The following is a 9,340-nucleotide window of genomic DNA, read 5'->3' as shown; positions in this document are numbered from 1 at the left end:
GCCCATTATTAACCTGCTGTGAGTTACTCAAATTTCAGCTAGGAAACCTAGAAAGAAAGAAATAGCTTCTATGTGTAAACTCTGTCATGGCCAGTATCAGTCACTGAATCTTAATCTCTAAGACTTTACTGTGGATTATTTTGTCAGATCAGAGGTGCTGTGAGACCTCCAGGCTACTTGGGAACGGTTGGCACATGTGGGGTAGGAAGAAACACACCGAAAACAAGCAAATCCTTCTTCATCATTTTGCTCAGTGCAGGCCTTCTCCCAATGTCCAGAGGGACTGTAATTTGTAACCAAAGAACCAACCATGCATCTTCTTCTAGAAGGGGATGCCATGAACAGCAGGTCAAGAAGTGCGGATGACCTTGGCTTGTCATCCTGCCTTTACTTTTCAGCTAAAGAAGGAAGTAGGTCAGGGAAGAGCATGTGGAAAAAAAGATCAAGTGTTCTCATTTTTATTTTCAAGTTCAAGCTGTTTTAGGGTCATCATCCAACCTTTGCAGAGTCTTCCCATAAAGTAGAGAGGGCCTAAATTAGACGAGCAACTGCAGTTTCCAGATGGAGAAGAGGTCCTCCCTTGGAAACTGGTCTCATCTCCCAGCCCATTGCAGGACCTCATGGACCAGGGGTCCTCTGAGTTGTCTCTTTACCACTTACATGACAAATGCCTATTGTCTACTTGGTGTACTTTGCAATGTATTAAATGCCATGAGCCTGTGAAAACAGTTTAGGGGAGTTTTGCAATGTTTCGGTATTAGTCTGCTGTAGCTGCCATAACAAAATAGTACAACCTAGGTGGCTTAAGTGACAGAAAGTGGTTTTCTCACAGTTTCGGAAGCTGAATCCAAGACCAAGGTGCTATTAGAGCTGGCTTCTGGTTGAGGCCTTTCCTTCCTCTCTTGCAGATTGTCACCTTCTCCCTTGTCCCCACATGCCCTCTTTTCTGTGCCAATGTGGAAAGAGAAAGAGAGATCTCCAATGTCTCTTCCTCTTCTTATAAAGATATCAGTCCTATCAGATGAGGGTCCTACCCTGATGACCTCATTTAACCTTAATTACCACCCTCAAGGCCCAATCTCCAAATAGTCACATTTGGGGGTTAGGGCTTCAGCAAATGAATTTTGGGAGACACAAATCAATCCATAACAGTTTACTTCTGGAATTCTAAGATTTTTTTAAAGTTTGAATCATAGATAATTGTGGTCTATGTGAGATTTTACCTAATGTATTATATACCTCTACCCTTACCTAAAGTATGAGGGATGACTGGGAAAACTGGATTAAGGACTATTTTACTCCCAAAGACCTGGGTGTAAACAATGAGCTGGATCCACACAGTTATCACACCTGTAGGGCCACTCATAAACTTGTAGGGCAGAGCGTCATCTCCGTCATCTCATCTCCACCCTCCTGCCAGAGATCCCTTCGGCACCCAGCATGGGGCCTCGCACACAGTGGGCACTCCATCCAAACGGGCTGAATGAATAAATGAACAAATGAGTGAGTGACCCATCATGACTTCCACCGAACATGGGAAATGCCAAAAACATAGGATTTTAATAAAAGGAGGTTTGCTCTCATCCTTCTGTCTGTCACTCACACCATTCTGAGTTTGAACCTTGAACATCTTATCCTTAGCTCTAGGTTTACTTCATGTGCTTTAGGAAGGGCAGGGCTGCCTCCAAGTCTTTGTGAAGTGAGCCTATGATAAACTGTAGAGGTGTGAAAAGCACCTGTCTAAGAAGATCTATAAGACGTCTCCTGTAGGTCTTTAATCTGTTTCTTCCAGGGAGTGTGGCATTGGCAGTTCACTGAGGTTCAATCAAACGCAGACAGGTGGGAATGGATTTCCTTTTCTACGCAGCTGGCTAGATGGTGAGTCTCTTTCTTTCTTGTTTTTTTCCCCTCTGCTTTGCAGTGCTCACAAACTTATTTTGAGCTCTAAGATGACTGGGACTCCAAAGGATAAGACTAATGCTGTTTGATAATAAACGAGAAGACTATTTTAAAAATCTGTTTTAGGATTCTGCCGGCTTAACTTTAAACTTCCTATGAGCTGCACTGCATAGGAAAAATGTTTAGCCTAGGTCTACTTCATGATGATTAAGTTAACGATAAAGTATTTTATAATTTTTTGATCTATTTGGGATAAATTAAGCAAATTAAGTCTACCTTGCAAAACTTGAATTGGAATAAAGCTATTAGAGTAGGATTCCAACTCTAGCAAAACTATATAATTAAATGTAGGAAACTTAATAAATATTTTATAAACTCACTTCAACTTAACATCCACTGAGTGCCTACTACGTATGTATAAGGCATAATACTCAATGCTACAAGGTTTGCAAGAAAAGAATAAAATAATTTCTCAAGGAGCCTTGGCTTGCTAAGTACTTTATGTCACAATAATGTAAAAAATATATAGTGTTTTTTAAAAAATCAGCTTATGCATTGCATCTTTAAGCACTCGGCTTCCCTGTTACACAATTTTAATCCTACTGTACCTCAGAGGAGTTAATGAAAATGAACAATTATAAAAAGTTCTGACCTCAAGAATGCCTTGTAAAATGCTACAGCTTAAATAATCCTGTAAAAACATTATTTTAAACAGAGTATTCTAGCTGAGAGCCAAAACAAAGGAAAGAAATTCATTTATGGGCTTCTCTGCCAGGGGTTCACATACACACTGTCATTTGCTGATCTAATTCTCTCTTCGGCTTGAAATGTTTTCCCTAAGCTCACACGAAGAAATCTACCAAGAGAGAAGAGAGTTCTCTCACCTACAAAACTCAATCTGGATTCAAGAGCAGACGGATAACACTAGTTCCTCTCAAAAAGGCTCTTATTACTGATAGGATTCTTTCCCCACCCCCTTCCTGCACTCACCAGAAAGCTCTATAGAAAGTCTCCATAATTTGTTCCTTTGTGTTTCTCATTAGGGCCCGAGAGGAACCCTATTGAGCTTCCCTGACATTATCTCGGTCCACCTGATGCCTGGGTGTTTTGAAATGTCATATTGTTTGAGGGATAATACCAGCCCTGATTATGTCAGTCACAGAGCTGGGCATGGAATAAGTAAGTGAAGGGGGACTACAAGGAAGAAAGTCAAGGTCATTCACACATGTGGAAGGAACTGGGCCCTCCTTATTCTCCAGGACATTTGGGAGCCAAACTGGCATGGGCAATGCCATCCCAGGGTAAGTTCCACGTATCACTTGGCAACAGGCTTCTTGGTCCCAGTAAGAAGTAAGTTTGAGCCCCTTCATCACAAAGAGGGGGGATCAGGGGCACTGAAGCCTTGTAACTATGACAACCACAGACAATGAAAGAGAGCAATGAGCTGGATCTGTCAAGGCTGACGCTGAGCGCAGTCAAGGCTGATCTGGGCCCAGGGGAACAGGCATGAAGCCTGCAGGCAAGTCCCACTTGCCCCAGAGTGGGTAACTTCGATGGCAGACCCCGCCAGAAAGTACAGGCACGTGTTTCTGCTGGTTGCTGATGTTTCCTTCCCCACACGGGCGTGCCGACCATCCCTCACGGTCTGTGAACAAGAGAGAACACGGCACCCACTTCCTCCTTCCCAGCTAGAACACATCAGTGCTTCACCCTCCTTGGCGCTGTGGAGTGGGTCGGACTGCGCAAGGCCAGCCAAGTGTCTATGATCCCAGGACACTAAGAACATACAGGCCAGCAAACCACTCTGGTTCCCTCACTTACTCTGCCCTGCTAGGCTCTCACATCCCCTTAGGGGATTCTCGGGAGGCAGAAGGGGGATGTGGAATAAACACAACTGACGTGGGTCTCAGAGATAATTTAATCCCAAATCTGCAATCTCAACAGCCTGCTGAGATATGTATGTACCAGGTGAGTGCGTAAATGTGTAAATCAGGCTGAAGACAGTAAGGAGTTGTGGGGCCAGTGTCTCAACTGGCCATCTTAAAGGAATCAAATTTAAAACAATGAAAAACCAAGTCAAAACAAAACAGAACATGCAGACTAAAAAAAACATATCTGTGGGCTTCAAGGGTCCCACAGGCCACTAATGTGCAATTTCTGATCTGGTCTATGCCCTCTATTTATGGATGCAGAGACGCAACCAAGTCCCACGGGGAAGTTACTTGTTCTGGGTAAAACCCAGGTAACCTACATTTCCACCTATGGCCGGTGACCTCACAAAGCCTGCCTCATTACATGTTGGGGACCCAGCAATGGAAATTGCTAGACTTCTAAGTCCCAAACCTTCAGATGTGTGAACACCAAGCCCCCCTTGACCGGGATGGCCTGGGAAAGCCTGAGCTGCCCATTGTGGGCAGCGTTCCTGGACAGACTGCATGGCCTCTGTGGCTAGCTTCTATATGTAGAACCCGGAGATGAGGTTCCCAATTTGTCTGCCTTCTATTACTGGAGGCTCCCTGACCATTAAGCTTCCTCACCCGGAGGATGGCTGTTCTACAGAAAAGGCTGCTGTGAGGATGTAATGAGCCCACGGAAAGCCCTGAGGAGAGCGCCTGCTGCAGCATGATTGCTCTCGAAGGGTCTGTTAACACTGTGGGTTGCGTCAGTGTTACTGTTTGATGTGGTCTATAATACTGCTGGTAGGTGAGTGAACAAAGAAGATGTGGTCTCTCTCTCTCTCCACACACACACACTGGAATATTATTCAGCCATAAAAAGGAATGAAATCTTGTCATTTGCAACAACATGGAAGGATCTAGAGAGTACAATGCTACACGAAATAAGTCAGAGAAAGACTAATGCCATATGATTTTGCTTGCATGTGGAATTTAAGAAACAAAATAAATGAGCAAAGGAAAAGAGAGAGAAGAGAGAGGGAGAGACCAACCAAGAAACAGATTCTTAACTATGGAGAACAAATTGATGGTTACCAGACGGGAGGTGGGTGAGTGAGATACGGGATGGGGATGAAGCGTGCAAGAAGACACTTACCACGATGAGAACTGAGGAATGTGTAGAATTGTTAAATTGCTATACTGTACCCCTGAAACTAATATAACACTGTATGTTAACTGTGGTAGAGTTAACATTAAAAAAATAAAAAAATCTAAAAAAACACCATTGGTAAAATTAAAATGTTACCCAGAAGCCTAACTAATAAGAAATGACTCAAAAGAGCGTAGTATGTGATTCACACAGCACACCGAGGAAAATTACAAGGAAAGAAATTACACAGCCCAGCCAGGAAAATAGAATGACGAAAACCAAGCAGCAATGCTATCCAGGGTAAACCTTTTCACCAGCCAGGAAGATAAGAATTAAGCAAAGTTGTTCTCAAGAAAGATATGGCAGAGAGCTTTCTCTGAAAAAGGAAAATTGAACAATCTGCTTACTAAGTTCTCTTAGGAAAGGAAATTTCCTAAGTAAATACTGATTCAGAATGATCATAAGCCACAAAAGGCTTTTTCCTCAAGTGAATTGAGATAGAGTTTCTTGTAAATTAAAAACTTTACAAAAAAACAAAAGCCTGAGAGTGGAGGCCAACTCCTCAGGAGCTATTAAGTGAGTACCCCTTCTGGCTGCTTGAAGCTGTCAGCCTTCAGCAGAGACCTGCGTGCGCACTGAGGAGTGTCTCCTGAGCCTTTCGACTCTTTCCTCCTCACCCTCCACAGCTCTGCAGACATTTCTGTTTCACTTGATGTGCAACACTGCTTTCTCCAAGCTCCCGGATCAGCCCTTGCGGCACCAGTGGCCGACTGCAGTGCAGGGATACAGAAGCACTTCCACATCAACAAACTCTCCCTCCTGTGGTCTTGTGCCTCCCTCCCTGGGTGGTCCAGGGCCCCAGACCCAGTCCCTGTGCTCCTCCCCCTGAGGACAGTCACCTTCATCCATCAGCAGGCCTTGCCCTTCCCCAGCTGGACTGTGTTAAGTCTCGACCCCTGGTTTTGGTCTCGTGTGTGTGTGTGGGGGGGGGCACATCCCTAGAGGGGTACACATTTATTGGCTCAAGAGGCAACAACACATGCCTGGTCTTCCAGCTCTCCTCTAGTGGGGGTAAAGTGGGGGGGGACCCCAGCAAGGTCTTGAGGTTTCAAGGGATCTGGGGTTTCAAAATTGTCAAGTGCATCCACCAGAACGACCCCACCTCCATCCTCAGGGCGCCTCCTTCCCAACTCAGGTCCTGAGTTGACAGGGCAGCCTTGCTGGGGGGTGAGTATTCAGTGCATTCTGGAGGACAGGAGCTACTCCCATGATGAAGCCTGGGCCTCACTTTTCCTGCCCTGTAGATGCAGGAGACAACAGTGTCTTTATACACTGTTGAGGGCCTCCGAATCTCATAGTCTGCTTTTTTTTTTTTTTTAAGTAGGCTTCATGCCCTGAGTGGGGCTCGAACTCATGATCCTGAGATCAAGACCTGAGCCGAGATCAAGAGTCTGACACTCAAGTGACTGAGCCACCCAGGCTCCCCCACACTCTGCTTTTCATAGTCTTTCACCAATGTGTCAATGGCACTCATTAAAAAGCATCTCACTTCATTGGGACCATTCATTTCATTATATTATTTTAGGCCCTTAACCTCTCAGGGGCCGGAGGTACTGGCCTTGCTGGGACTCCTCCCTGAATCCCAGCCTCACTTTCCTTCACGAAGGTCTCCCAGCTTCACCACTACATGTGGAGGAATGCAGGATGAAGGAGCTGAGCTGTGATGTGGCCGAAAAAGAGGACTCAGCTTATTCTGCAGGCGCTCTGGAGCTGGATGGCCCCTCAGTCATCCTGCCTGGAGACAAGGCCTGAAGCCTGAAACTGTCCCATTGCCCAGTCACTGGATGTGGCTGCCCTGGGGAGCAATAGGCTGCAGACAGTTCCCAGAGAGGGACTCAGCTGAGAACAAGGATGGAATGAGCAAGTCGCCTCCCCCAAGCAGCTAAGGGACAAATGCCCTGGCCCAGGAGGTGTGGAGAGGTGCATATGTGGGAGGTACAAACATGGCACACCCTTCTTTTGTTCATGCAGATGATGGTGCCTCATCAAGTCTCTCCTCCCGAGGCCCCTCCACCTGCAGCCAGGGATCTTTCCAAAACGCAAATCTGATCACATGATGGCTGACCTGCCTAAAATCCTGTCATGGTTTCCCAATGCCCTGATAATGACGTTCAGTTGCCTTAACATGGCTCATAAAATTTTGCAGGAGCTGACCTCTGCTTATCTTTGTGGTCTCATTTTTCAACACTTCTCTTCAATGTATTGCTTTTGACCTTGGGAAGACCTTCTAATTTCATGGCTGCGTCAGGCCTGTGCATATGCACACCCAGGGTAGGGGAGGTGAGGGGTTTCTGGAAGATACTCTTTCTGCCCTCACCTCCTCCCTTCCCATGACCACTCCCCCAAGCACCTCCGACTTGCTCATTCCTCCTTATCCTTCACTTCCTACCTCTCACTTCCTCTTAGAAGCCTTCCCTGATGCCTCAGTGTACGGCAGGTGTTCCTCTATGTTTCTCATACTTCCTGTACTTCTCCTGCAACCGTGTCGTTCATCCTGTTTTAATTGATTGCGATTCAGTCTCCTGAGATGACAGTGACCGTGGCTGTCTTATTGTTGTATTTCTAGCTCCTTGCAGGGTGCCTGGTGCACAGTCTCCTAATGAATGAATAAATATATGGTGGCTGGAGGGGGAGGAAGCAGAAAGAGGCACAGTCTGACCATTCAACAGAAAGAACAGGTGGAAATCAACCACTAAAGGTAATTACACTTTTGGTCAAACAGGCTGAGAGAGAGAGAATGGAACTAGTTTTCAGTGCAGATTCTCTCTGAGCATGAAAGCCAGTGCTATCTATCAAGCACGTGATGAAGGTGAATTCACCCAGTGAAAATGGGATGCAACACTGACCTTTAGAGAAGAGCTTGGTGCCATTCTGGATGCAGGAACCGGGGGCGGGAGGGGGGAAAGGCCAGTGATCTGGAGGGAATCTCAAAGAAAGCCAACTACGTAGTCGGGGAGTTAAAGTGATTCCTGCAGAAAGAGGGAGACACTAGACGGGTTAGGACCCGGCTTAGAAGGCTTAGGCCGAAGGGCACAGGCTGAAGTCTCCAAAATAATACAGGATATGAACACAGACTGAAACCTGGAATCAGAGGCATCCTGGTTCATGGCATCAACGTAAGGATGTGAGGATACTTCATGTGGCAGGAAGCAGTCAGACAGACTCCACTTCCAAGAAGTAACAGCGGCAAAAATGGGCATATCCATGACTTTGAGGAGGCCTGAATAGTGGCATCACTGCCTCGCCTCCCCAACAAAGTGGGAGTCATGGGCCCAAGCGATTACCCTTCTCTCACTGGCTCTGTTCCTCATGATGCCCCCACCATCAGGGTTGCATCCACAGCAGGCATCTAACTGGTGTTTGTTAACAAGCCCTCCAGTTATGAAACAGACATAAACAATTTGGCAAAGCACCTTGGCCTGTAGTAGAAAAAAAAAGGACAGTCCCTTAGAGCACAGAACTCCTTGTGAATGTAACATAGCCTCTCCAGACAGCCATTTATTGTTTTGTGCCCCAGTTTCCTTCTGTAAAACCGGATTGTTACAAGGATTAAATAACTGAATATATGTAATAATGCAATCTTGGCTGGCCATTTACCTCTCTGGCTTCCTCATCTGTAAGGAAGAAAATGGTAATACCCCACACAGGGTTGTTATGGGTAGCAGATGACAAAGCACCTAAATCTCTGCATACATTTAAAAATTTTAATGTTTATTTATTTTTTGAGAGAGAGAGAAAGAGGCAGAGCACAAGCAGGGGACGGGCAGAGAGAGAGAGGGAGACCCAGAATCTGAAGCAGGCTCCAGGCTCTGAGCTGTCAGCACAGAGCCTGATGTGGGGCTCGAACTCATAAACCATGAGATCATGACCTGAGCTGAAGTCAGCCACTTAATCAACTGAGCTACCCAGGTGCCCCTCTCTACTTGTTTTAAAGTGTTGCCTATGAGTTAGAAGGTCGGTGTGTGTGTTTGTGTGTGTGTGTGTGTGTGTGTGTGTGTTTCTTTAAGCAGTTTATGTTGTACGTCTGTGTCTTTTAAGAATAATCTCTTGATGAAGTCCCAAGGGTTCAGTTTTGCTTTAATTTCCCTTGCCTTGGAGGATGTGTCAAGTAGGAGATTGCTGTGGTGGAGGTCTAGGAGGTTTTTCCCTACTTTCTCCTCGAGGGTTTTGATGGTTTCCTGTCTCACATTCAAGTCCTTCAGCCATTTTGATCTTATTTTTGTGAACCCTTGGGACTTCATCAAGATAAAAAGCTTCTGCAAGGCAAAGGAAACAATCAAGAAAACTAATAGGCAACTGACAGAATGGGAAAAGATAGTTGCAAATGACATATCAG

The 9,340-nt window shown here is 45.6% G+C and overlaps 1 long non-coding RNA gene across 2 annotated transcripts; it reads right to left on the bottom strand.

Annotated features, from left to right (window-relative positions):
• Positions 1-760: 760 nt before the first annotated feature.
• LOC115300194 lies at positions 761-3,011 on the bottom strand. Of its 2 annotated transcripts, none has more exons than XR_003912541.1 (3): positions 2,890-3,011; positions 1,737-1,980; positions 761-946 (listed from the first exon to the last, which is right to left on the bottom strand). It is a non-coding gene; the product is annotated as an uncharacterized LOC115300194 (long non-coding RNA). The 2 variants fall into 2 exon arrangements; XR_003912540.1 differs by lacking the exon at positions 761-946 and adding an exon at positions 1,232-1,479.
• Positions 3,012-9,340: the final 6,329 nt, after the last annotated feature.

The sequence above is a fragment of the Suricata suricatta genome, chromosome 8 (assembly GCF_006229205.1).
Source record: "Suricata suricatta isolate VVHF042 chromosome 8, meerkat_22Aug2017_6uvM2_HiC, whole genome shotgun sequence".
NCBI classification, from domain to species: Eukaryota; Metazoa; Chordata; class Mammalia; order Carnivora; family Herpestidae; genus Suricata; species Suricata suricatta.
The sequence above is the reverse complement of the archived record's forward strand: the minus strand, read 5'-3'. Positions and strand labels throughout refer to the sequence as shown.